Genomic DNA, 12,744 nt, shown 5'->3' with positions numbered 1-12,744 from the left:
CTGAAACAACTAAGCCAACATGTTTTACGGTATTGATAAAAGTATTAAGATGTTTAAAATGCTGATCAATCGAATCAAAAAATATTAAGACATCATCAATGTATACTATCATAAATTTATAATAGGGATTGAATACATCGTTCATGATTTTCTGAAATTCAGAAGGAGTATTTTTAAGACCAAAAGGCATAACATTCCATTCAAATTGGCCGAATGGTACATTAAATGTTGTTTTGTATTTATCTTCCTCTTTAATTTGTATTTGCCAGACACCTGACTCCATATCAAACTTAGAAAAAATGACTGCATGTACAAGTCTGTCTAATAAATCTTTTTTATTCGGAATTGGATATCTAATCCATTGTAAAACTTTATTAAGAGGTTTATAATTAATAACTAAACGAGGAACTCCTCGTTCTTTTTTAGCATTCTTATTTACATAAAAGGCTGAGCAACTCCAAGGAGATTGACTGGGCCTTATAAGTTTTTTCTGTACTAAATCTTTTATTTCTATTTTACATGTTTGTAATAATTCAGTGTTCATTTGAATTGGTCAGGCTTTTGTAGGGATTTTCTTTTCATCAAAATCAGGCTCATATGGTAATCCAATAATATGTTGTTTTCGATTCCAAAATGCATTAGGTAATTCATTACAAATTTATTTTTCAATTAAAGTTTTGAGTGTTTGTATCTTGTGAATTACTTCAGTGGATTGTAATTTGTCACTTATTATTTTATGTTTTATTTCTGTTTGTAAAGAGCATAGGAAATTCTCTTTTTGTTTGATAATTCCTTTTATATTATTTATTTCTTTAATTTTAGGTTTATCTAAAAATTCAAATTGAATAGTAGTATTATCTAGATTTCCTACTAATGACATGTCACTACTGGATTGAGAGTCTGTATCGATAGTTGTAAGAGAATCATATAGTTGTACTATATTAAATAACTGATTTCTGACTACTTCATCTACTATAAAAGTTTCGATTTTCTTTTTCACTTTACATTGGCTTTTATAATAACCAACTTTTCCACATTTATAACAGACGGGTAATTTCCTTTTACCCTTCTTTTTTAATGTAGAATATTTGGGAGCAAAGCGTTTGGTAAATTTGTCTCTTTTCTCTCTATGTTTATATCTCTTAGAATGATATTTTTCCTTTTTTCCTGATTTGTGTTTCTTTTTATGGATTTGATTATTACTTTTGTCTATATGATAACCAAATTGTTAACAAAAATCACCTAATTCTTTTTTACCAGTCATTTGTTGTTTATTTAACTGTTTTTTGAGTTTCATATCTGTGCATAAGGCTAAACCTTCTGCACATATTTCAGCAGATAATTCTCCTAAAGTATATTTAGAGTAAGATATTACACCATTATTTTTATTCTTTAGTCTTTCTTTGACTTTTTCGACAAATAAATAAGGTAATCCAGCTATAAATTTTTCTTTCCAGTGTTCTAGCTGACTATCTTCTCTTAATAATAATAGGGGAAAAAATACATCTTTATACCGTTTATAATGAGATAAGGTAGGACATTTTAAATTAGACAAAAAATTCTCAGATCTTGCAGCTAAGACGGCTGTATTTCCTATAAAATGAAGTGTAATCTTATATATTAATGTATTTACTGCATCACTTTCTGTATAAAGGATGTCTTGATTCTGTTCATTTTTCACAGTCCATTGTCTTGTACTATTTAGTATTGTCTGTTTAACATGTTCTGGGAGCTGGAAATCCCACCATCCTCGAAGCCATCCTGTAAACCCATAGATTATGGCTTTCGCGATTTCTTGGTCATGTGTTCCTACCATTTTGCATGCAGATGCATACATGGTCATATGTCGCATGGTGTTTAAAATTTGATGTTCAGATATTCCATCAATATTCCAGTTTACTAAAGCTCTTCCTGAATAAGAAGAAGTATTGAATATGAAGGTTTCTTCAAATTGTATATCAACTGTTTTATTTATATATATATATATATATATATATATATATATATATATATATATATATATATATATATATATATATATATATATATATATATATATGAGAAATGATCCTATAAGACCCTCCCCCACCCATGTGTATAAGATCCCCAACGATCATCATTAAATTTGACACGGATCTATAAAAAAGTTAAATTTTATACCCATGTGATAATTTTTTTAGAGATCCGTATCAACTTTAATAGTAATCTTTTGAGGTCTTACACAGATAGGCGGAGGAAGTCCTATCGCATTGCGTATGGGAGCTCCGTGCGCCAAAGGTTTCAATGGGGTCGCATTTGAACCGACGGTGGTCATTCAAAAGGGGAATTCGCGCGGGGCATAGACCTGTAACCCTCTCTCCCTCGCGCATGCGTAGCCCTGCAAATCTCCCTCGCGTGAACGCTACCTACTACGTCAAGCCTCTCTCCCTCGCCTGGTATTCAAAAGGGAAAATCTCTCTCTCTCTAGAAACTCAGCAATTATCCAGAGCTCTCTTTCTCTCGCAGCTCACCAAATATCCAGAGCTCTCTCTTTCTAGAAGCTCAGCAAATATCCAAAGCTCTCTCTCTCTCTAGAAGCTCAGCAAATATCCAGAGCTGTCTCTCTAGAAGCTCAGCAAATACCCAGAGCCTCTTTCCTCTTCAAAGTTCAAAGCTCAGCAAATATGCAGGTAGTCTTCGAATCTCTTCTCTCTCTCTCTCTCTCTCATTCATTTGGACGTCCGAGCTAGAAACCCCCAAAAAAAACTTCGTTGAATCTCCATTGAAGCCAATCAATAAAAAAGCTCAGGTATTGTGTATTTTTGGATTTGGGGTTCAATGGAGCTGATTAAGCTGAAATTTTTAACACTTAAGCTGTTTGCATCTGTATTTTTGGGTTTTTTGCTTTGAAAACCCTATGATGGGATCCTAGGTCTGATACATTCAAATTGCATGCATCTCACGGTGATTATTGCGTGTTTTATTTTCTCCCACTAGTATGTATTATATGTGAAATTGGGTAGACCTTGGGTGGCAGGCTTGCGCAATCTGGAGAGTATAAATTTGTCATTTACTCAAATTACTGATAGCGGTTTGAGAAGGCTCTCTGGTAGTATAAACCTTCTTGAGCTCTTAGAAGGGGGGAACGCTCTTTAAGCTCATCAATGTCGATTTTGTGGTTTTTTGAGCTAAAAAAAAAAAGAACCACCACCCAAAAATCCAACAGTGAGAATTTCTTTGAAAAAACCAATGATTTATAAATGAATTAAAATAATTATTTTCTTTTGAATATATATAATGAAGAACCAAGAAAACCCCTCTCTTGCTCGCTGTCACAGAGGTACGAATAGACCGTTGGCGCACGGAGTTCCGACCGTCGGTTCAAATGCAATTTCTGTAAGGCCTAGGCCACATAAAAAAAGTAAAGATTTACTTTAAAACCTTGTCTCAAAAACACTTCAGGCGTAAAAAATTCCCATGGTGACTCTAAAATCTATTTTTCTACTGTCAATTATAAAATTTGTAGCACAAAAAATGATATCCGTGAACACTTTAAAATGGATAATATGTTATAATATATACTACGTTTAGAACTTGGAATCCTGATTTTTTTACAAAAATAATAGTTAAGGTTGTTAAGGTTTAATTGTTAAGAGAGAGACTGAAACTGTCTTAAAAAGTGTTGTGTAGGGCATATTTTCATGTTTTGCCTTCAACAGTAATTATGTCTAATATATATATATATATATATATTAATTTGTAAATCGTTGGTGTGTTAAATGAATGAGTACCAGCGTACTCTGTCCTCTAATTTTATAGGGTTTTGTATTCTATCATGGTATTAGAGCTTTTGATCCTCCACTTCTCTCTACTTCTGTCAACGGGGATGTAATCGGCAAGGGCTTCATTTATCTCTCTCATCTTCTCTACTCTCATTTAGATCTATTTTCTCTCTCTATATTTGTTCGTGGATTTTCTTACTGCAATTAGTATTTATTTTGTCCTCTTTTTTCAAAAGCTTTGCATTGTCCTCATCTCTTGGTCTTTTGCTCCATATCCCATTGGTTTGTCTTCATCTCTTGGTCTTACATATAACATTAGAGGTGTACATTGAATATCATTTGCAAATTGAAAATAATGTCATCTTCTTATCGTTTTTACCTGAAAGGTGTAAACTTCTACCAACTCTATGCCGAACTACTCTCTGCGAAGCCAAACCTGAGTTTGGCAACCTTTGTGCTGAACTGCCCTCGGTTAAGTCAAACCAAAATTCAGCACTCCCACCTACCGAAGTAGGTTCTATCTTCCCTAAAAACTTTGGCAATTGTGGTGCCGAAGTAATCACTATCATTCCTCATAATTGTGTCTCTTCTAGTGAGCACATTATTTCCCAACCTCCAAGTCAAGTAGTTCCTTTTTTTTAACTATGGCCTCTCTAAGCTTTCCATCCTTCATCTCCATTAAACTCAATAGAGACAACTACCTCAAATGGAAAGCCCAAGTTTTAAATTGCATTGAAAGCTTGAATCTTGAAAGTCATATTGATGGGTCAAGTCGGCCACAAAATGAATATATTTATGAGGAATTAAAAGAAAATCAAGGCACCAATCCAAAACCATCAAAGGACCCTAAATTTTTGGAACGACAAATGAAAGATAAAACACTATTGAATTGGTTATTTTCTACTCCCTCTGATGATCTGCTTACTGAAGTGATGCACCTAAAGATAGCTCAAGAAGTGTGGTTGACACTTTACAATACGTATCAAAGGGAAACATTTACCAATTTTCTTCAATTTAAAAACAAAATTGATTAACTTACAAAGGGGTTTTCAATTAGTGACTAAATGGCTAAACAAGTTCAAAACTATATGTGACCACCTTGTTGCAATTGGTAGTCCAATAAATGATCCAGATATGGTCCTCTATATTATCAAAGGTCTTGGTTCAGAGTTTAAGTCCTTTGAGACCTCCCTGATGACTAGACCTCTATTCCCCTCCTTTTCAGAGCTGCGATCTGCTCTCCTCACATATGAAGCTTGGTTTGTATCTTTATCGGTTGTTGAAAGTAATCATCAAGCTTTAGTGAACACATCACCAAGGCACACAGGGTGATATTGTCGAGGACGTGGCTGTTATGAAGGTAGAAGAAGTGGAGATCGTAACCAATATCAATAAGGTATTCTTGGAGCAAATCCATCTTACCATCAACCTCCTCAGTAAAGGAGTATGCCACCTCGAGTAACTTGCCAGTATTGTGGAATACATGAACATATTGCTAAAAACTGTTGGGACAGTAAAACTGCCCTATCGTCCCACGATGTGCTAGAGCATAATTTCAGTAATCTCTCAGCCACTGTCCCAACAGATCGTTCCTGGGTTATGGACTCTGGTGCAACTGTTCATATGATAGATGACAACTTTCAACTTCGAGGTATGATTCCTTACCATGCCCCTTGCATGGTATTTACTAGAGATGGTACTGCCTTACTTATAACCCATATTGGAACTGTGTCTATTTCTACTACTTTTGGTATCCCTAATGTTTTACTTGTTCCCAAACTAAAGAAACAACTCATGTATGTATCTCAATTTGCTAAATAAATTTGCTAAATATTTGAAGTGTTGTTTTGATTTTACTCCTCTTGGTTGTGTTGTGAAGGATCTACAAAGTAGGAAGGTGATTGCTGAGGGTGTATGTGCTTCAAAATGATAAACTTTACGATCTAGCTACAATTACCTCCAAAGCTAGACGATGAGCTTTTATTTTGTGGCATGAGCGCTTAGGTCATCCTAATTTCACTACTGTCAGTCGTCTTGGAAGAGAGTTATCTCTATGGAAGAGAGTTATTTCTACCTAATTTTGTTAATGACCTATCTCATGGTTCATTATGTCTTCTTATTAGTTAGGAAAATAACCTGAGTCTACACTTGACTCATCAAATAAAAAATCTAATAGTCATCTTTATTTAATTCATAGTGATGTTTGGGGTCTAGTCCCAATTACTTCCATATTTTGTTATAGAGTTTATGTTATTTTTGTGAATGAGTATGCTCGATATATTTAGATATATTTCTTGAAACAAAAATATAATGTGTTTAATTGTTTTGTTAAATTTCACACCTATGCTGAGCATTAATTTGCTTGTAAACTCATGGCCTTTAGGTTTGTTGGAGGAGGTGAATTCACCTCTTATGGTTTAAAGAATATTTGAGTCTGCATAGAATCCATCATCAATGCTCATATCCATGCCCTCCAACACAAAATGGTGTTGCTGAGTGCAAGCGTTGTCGTATTGTTGAGAGTAGGCTTTTCATGATGTATGCTAGTGGCCTATTACAATTCCTTTGGCCATAAGGCTTTTCCATTGCTATGTATCTCATTCACAGATTGTCAAGCTCTACATTATCTTTCATATCTCCATTCCAAAAGATTTTTTGTAGTAAACTAGATTACTTTTTTTTTCGTGTCTTTGGTTGTGTACGTTTCCCACATATTCACTCTTCTCAAATAAATAAATTTCATTCTAAGGATCATGAGTGTGGGTTTGTTGGCTACAGCTCAGAATATAAAGGTTATCGATGTTATGACAAACTGTCAAGATGCTTCTTTATTGCAAAATATGTAACATTTGATGATTGCTTCTTTATTGTAAAATATGAAACATTTGATGAAACTAAGTTTTACTTTAAAAACCAGTGTTCGCTAACTAACACAAGTCATGGCATGCCAAATAATGTGTTTGTACTTATTTCACAGCTTTTTTAATTACAGGAAAAAACACACTTGCAAGCTCTTATCTCTTCTGAAGTTATAGATAAACCATCTCAGCCACATCACCCTCATAAGTCATCTCGTTACTCTGATAGGTCTGATCTACAACCTATTTTCTCAGCAAACACTTCACCACCACCTTCCCGCTCTCATACTCCAAACTTGGATGCGTCTCTCACTATACCACATGATTTACCTAAAAGACCTTTAGATGTTTCACCTATACCCCTACGCCGTACGTTTCGCTCATCATAACCTCCTAAGCATCTTTTACACTATCAGGCGTACTCTGCAACCATTCCCTCTCGTGACATTAACTAAGTCCATAAAAACAAAATACCCTATTGAAAACTTTACCTCAAAGAGATTTTCTCCCAATCTTCAAGCATTTGCAACACGAGTTTCTCAAATTCCAAAACCAACCACCTATGCAGAAGCTGCCTCTAACACTGTTGCCTCTGACACTAGGTGACTGATCTCAATGAAAGAAGAGATTGATGCACTTAAAAGGAATCATACTTAGGAATTAGTGTCATTACCTCTAGGCAAAATTGTTGTGGGCTCAAACTACGTGTACAAAGTTATGGTCCAATGAGAATGACTCAGTTGAAAGGTTGAAGTCTAGACTAGTGGTCAAGGGGTTTAGTCAGGAATATAAAATTGATTATGATGAAACCTTCAGTTCAGTTGTGAAGGCGCCCACTATTCGATGCATCCTGGCTCTATCATTTATGTTTAATTGGAAACTCCATCAACTTGATATCAAAAATGCATTCCTTCATGCCGATTTGAAAGAAGAATTGTATATTCAACAATCCAAAGGACTTGAAGATCCCTTACAACCTCATTATGTCTGCAAATTGAAAAGGACTATCTATGGACTCAAGCAAGCTCCTTGGGCATGGTCAGTTGTCTACTCCATCGTGTTGGTTTTCAAAGAAGCAAAGTTGACTGCTCCCTATTTTTAAAAAGATCATCCTCAGGTATTATCCTTCTTCTGTTCTATGTGGATGACATTATTTTTACTGGAATTGATAATCAAGGCATTAAGCATATTAAGAAAAACTTAAAATTGGACTTTGAGATGAAAGTTCTTAGAGAATTGAAATATTGTTTGGGTATTGAAATTCATCGAATAGTGAAAGGCATTGTTCTCACCCAACATAAATGTATTTTTTACTTACTCTCTAAAACATGGATGTTCGGATGCAAGCCTATTTCAACTCAGCTGAAGTAAATAGCAAGTTAAGGACTGAAGAAGGGGAATTGTTATCTAATCATTCCTTGTACGGAAGTGTAGTTGGTAGCTTTCAATATTTCACATTCGCATGCCTTGATATTATTTATGCAGTAAATACAGTATGTCAGGTCATGTAGGCACCCCGATAACTCATTGGGAAGCCACAAAAAGGATTTCGATGTATTTAAAGGGTTTTATACATTATGGTTTATTTTATACTTCCTCTAGTCCACCTGACCTCAAAGCGTACTCTGATGTTTTTTGGGTAGGGTGCCTTTGTTCCTTTGCCTCATCAACTAGTAAACATGTTTACTAAACCTTTGACAAGGCTAAGACACCACGAGTCCACAAACATGCTCTCAATGCACAAGATGTATGCTCGGCTTGAGGGGATGTTAAGAAAGATTGAAACTGTCTTTAGTAATATTGCATAGAGCATTCTTTCATTCCTTACTCTCAAGAGTAATTATGTCTACTCTATATATATATACACTAAGTTGTAAATCGTTGGTGTGTTGAATGAATGAATACAAGTCTCTTTCTCTCTCGGGTTTTCATATTCTATCATTTATGTCCCCAAAACTGAATGAATACAAGTCTCTTTCTCTCTCGGGTTTTCATATTCTATCATTTATGTCCCTAAAACTGCAATTTTGGATGTGTTTGTAGTAAGGCTTTATTTTTTTTCCACGAGGCCTAAGCTTTATTTGAACGAGTTCCAAAAAGGAAATACATAGATGTCTGCATGCAGTACACATGATTACATGAAGGAAAAAATTTATATAAAGTTGCAATTAGAATTAAGGTGTATCTCAAAAATCCATTAAAAAAAATGCTATTTTGATGTTGAAAACCCTTTAATTGATCATCTCGACATCAGGATATATAAATATGAAATAAAAAAAACGATTTTGAGTCCCAATAATAGTACGAGTAATGATCCTATGAGACCCTCTCACACCCATGTGTGTAGGATTTCAAAAGATCATCATTAAATTTAACACAAATTTCTAAAAAACGTTATCAAATGGGTATGAGACGCTATTAAATTTAGCACAGATCTCTAAAAACGTTGTCAAATGGGTATGGGACTTCACTTTTCTAGAGATCTATGCCAAATTTAATAGTGATCCTTTGATGTCCTACAAACATAGGTGTGGGAGGGTCTCAAGGTCATTTTCCTAATAGTGCATCTTGCAACGCATTATCTCGACCGTCCATTTTCAAGATTTTCATGTGTTTCTAGACCATATTTAAAGTTTAAAATTTATACTTAAATGAAAATGGATTCTCGTGCCATCCTAATAATTTTTTATATCTAAATTATACCTTATCTTAAAATTTGAAGGTACGCATTAAGTTAATTGTTTGAGGTTGCAACCTTATGCAAACCACACCATTACATGAATCCCTCTTACTACAGTTATTTATGCTCCCATCGTATACAAACCCAAGTGTGAGTACAAAGTCCACATACTCCGCAGCCATCCAACCCTATCTCGCCTGTGAAATTGTGAACAGAAGAACTACTCTCTCTCCCTCCCCCTGTGAATACAAGAACTGTTCTCTCTCTCCATGTGAATAAAGATACTACTCTCCCCTCTCTCTCTCTCTATGAATAGTAAAACCGCTCTCTCTCCCTCATTGTGATTCATTAGAATGAGCGAGTACTGGTAGTACACATGGTGGGTAGCGTTCAATTGCTGCAAGTTGAGCCACCAACTTCCCCAAATCGCCAACCTCAACCACCAGACCACTCCTCCCTCTCTGCACCCGGCCATTCACCCACCACTCTCTCTCTACAAAGAGGCAAGCAACTCCACGCCCTCCTCTGCAAGCAACCCCAACTCATTTCCCCCCATGACCGTCTCCAACTTCTCTCTCTCTATGCTCGCCATGGCGCTCTTCGAGAGGCCGAGCTCGCCTTTCTCACGACACCACACAACCACAGCAATAGCTCCTTCTCTTGGAACCTCATTATTCGTGCCTTTACGTCGAGTGGCTTCTACTCTGATGTTCTCAATATCTTTGTTGAAATGCTTGAGTCCAATTCACTACCAAATCGATTCACCCTGCCCTTTGTTTTCAAGTCTTGCGCTGTTCTCCAATGCCTTGGCCCTGTTAGAGATATACACACATTGGTTTTCAAGGCCGACTGCCAATTTGATGTCTATGTTTGCAGCTCTTTGATCGACGCCTATGCGAAGTGTGGAAGAGTTTGTGAAGCTCGTCGAGTGTTTGATAGAATGGGTGAAAGGAACATTGTTACTTGGAATTCCATGATTGCCAGTTATGCGAGAAACGGCTTTCTGGAAGAGGCAATGTGTTTGCTTTATGAGATGAGTAGGGAATTTGGGGCTTCTGTGAGTTCTTGGAATTCTCTGATTGCTGGTTGTTCTGAGGCCAATGCTGAGCTTGTGCTTGAATGCTTCGCTTTGATGAGCTCAGCTTCGGTGAAACCCAATCTTAACACGCTCAATACCATCCTCCCTTTGTTACCCACTTTTGCTTCTTTGGACCATTGTCGTGAAATCCATTGTTTTGTGATCAGGAATGGCATCCCAGATCATGGCATTGTGTCTGTGCTTGTCATCCTCTATGCCCACCATTGCTGCATGGACTGTGCATTACGAGTGTTCGAAGACATTCAGTTGAAAAGCACAGCTGTATGGAACACAATGATAGCTGGATTTGTTGATATCAATAGGCTTGACCAAGCTTTCGAAATGGTTAGAGAGATGAAGAGGCTTAGTAGTGAGAGGCCTGATAGGTCGACCCTCACTCTGCTTCTTCCTGAATTGCATCGCCTAGGCACGCAGGCTAGCAAGCTCGGTGACTGCATCCATGCCTATACTTATCGTAATGGTTTGGAGTTGGACACATCAGTGTTCAATGCTTTGGTTGCCATGTATGGAAGGAGCAGGCGCATAGAGATCTCCAGAAAAGTTTTTGAGAGAACTCAAGGGAAGGACATTGTTTCTTGGAACACCATGCTCTCAAATTATGTAAATAGTGGATATTTCAATCAAGCTTTCCACCTCTTCTCCCGAATGCACACTGAGGATGCAAGGCCTGATGAGTTCACAATTCCATCAGTTCTTCAGTCATGTGGACACTTTGCATCAGTCCAAGGAGGTTCCTCTGTCCATGCCTATGCCTTCAAGGGAGGGTTTATAGACGACTTGTGCGTAGAGAACTCCCTCATAGATATGTATGGGAAATGTGGGTTCGTTGAGTTTGCAGAAAAGGTGTTTAGAGAGATGCGACAAAGAGATTTTGTGTCATGGAATGCCATGATCTCTTGTTATGCCGCTAATAAGCATCCCAATGAGACCCTCTCACTCTTTGAAAGCATGCAAAACCAAGGCTGGAGACCAAATGGGGTGACCTTTGTTGCCATCTTATCAGCATGTAGCCGTGGCGGTTTCGTTGATCAGAGCTTGGAGTACTTGGCCTTGATGAGTAGCAAGTATGGCATTGAACCAGATATTGAGCACTATGCTTGTGTGGTCGATGCCTTAGGCCGTTCAGGTCAGCTTGATGAGGCATACGAGCTTATCATGAGTATGCCCATGGAGCCTGACGATTGCGTTTGGGGTGCATTACTTGGTGCCTGTAGAATTCATGAGAACGTTGACCTAGCTGAAATAGCAGCGAGGCATCTGATAGAGTTGCAGCCTGAGCATCCTGGGTATTATGTACTGCTTTCGAATATCTATGCAGATGCTGAGAGGTGGGGAGATGTCGCGAGGGTTAGGGCAGCTATGAAAGAGAGGGGAGTGAAGAAGTACCCTGGTTGTAGTTGGATTGAGTTCGACGATGGTGTCCATATGTTTGTAAATGCAGACAAATCCCATCCACAATTCGCTGAAGTATATTCCACCTTGAATTGGTTGAGTGCACATTTGAGAACCGCAGGTTATGTGCCTGTTATGGACTTTCATTTGCAGGATGCTTAAGAGAACGAAACAATGGATTCCTTTCTTCTTGTACGCTAAAGGCCTCAAATCAATTAACTGCACATTTGAGAATAGTGGGTCTTTATTCCTGTTACAGACTTCAAGTGTGGGGATGTTAAGAGAATGCTGCTATGGAGTCTGTACTTTGTGTAAACTGGTGCCACAATAAAATAATTAGCCTTTACCATTGGTTGATAATGTAGGGACATATACTGGACCATCAATCAAGTGATGGCACATTTGGGACATAATGTGCTGTATCATTGTTATGGACTTTGTCTTGCAGCATGTTAAAGGGTGTGATCCAATGAGTCCAATGAGTAATCCAATTAAATAATTAGACCCCATGGGTGAATGACTAGCAAATGTATGTTATCAGTAGAGGACAAATGCAACTTGCAGATGTTAAATTCAGAAAATATAGACTGCAAAAGAACTAAAACCCAAGTTGTAAAGGCAAAGAAGAAATTGTAAGATGCTCTATGAAAAACTGTCCAAGAAATACATTTTTGGCATGACAACATATTGATATATCTCACTGTCAGTGAAGCCTACTGATAAGGATCCTTCGCTCTCATTCATCAAGGCATAGCCATAGCAAGTTGTGCATCACGCTGAGAAAACATTGTTGACGTTCATAATTGAAAGGCCAGTGGTAGGGGAAACTCTTTGGAAGATGAATATGGCTTCTTCACAGGACATGTAGATCCCCATGGGCTGATGAGAGGTACTGCCACCTCTAATTGTGGTTGAACTGGTTTTCCAGTATTCAAATCAACTTGGCCGAGGTAC

At 37.2% G+C, this 12,744-nt stretch overlaps 1 non-coding gene across 5 annotated transcripts; it reads left to right on the top strand.

Annotated features, from left to right (window-relative positions):
* Positions 1-2,149: 2,149 nt before the first annotated feature.
* Positions 2,150-12,483, top strand: LOC18444947 (pentatricopeptide repeat-containing protein At4g21300). 5 transcript variants are annotated; one of them, XR_016047231.1, is made up of 4 exons: positions 2,303-2,669; positions 4,987-5,412; positions 6,754-7,736; positions 10,176-12,483. It is a non-coding gene; the product is annotated as a pentatricopeptide repeat-containing protein At4g21300 (transcript). The 5 variants fall into 5 exon arrangements; XR_016047232.1 differs by lacking the exon at positions 6,754-7,736; XR_016047233.1 differs by lacking the exon at positions 4,987-5,412 and having other exon boundaries at positions 2,320-2,669.
* Positions 12,484-12,744: the final 261 nt, after the last annotated feature.

Source organism: Amborella trichopoda, chromosome 13, assembly GCF_054954075.1.
Source record: "Amborella trichopoda isolate Santa Cruz 75 chromosome 13, AtrichopodaSantaCruz75HAP2 v2.0, whole genome shotgun sequence".
Classification (NCBI taxonomy): domain Eukaryota; kingdom Viridiplantae; phylum Streptophyta; class Magnoliopsida; order Amborellales; family Amborellaceae; genus Amborella; species Amborella trichopoda.
This window is presented reverse-complemented; position numbering and strand designations above follow the sequence as displayed.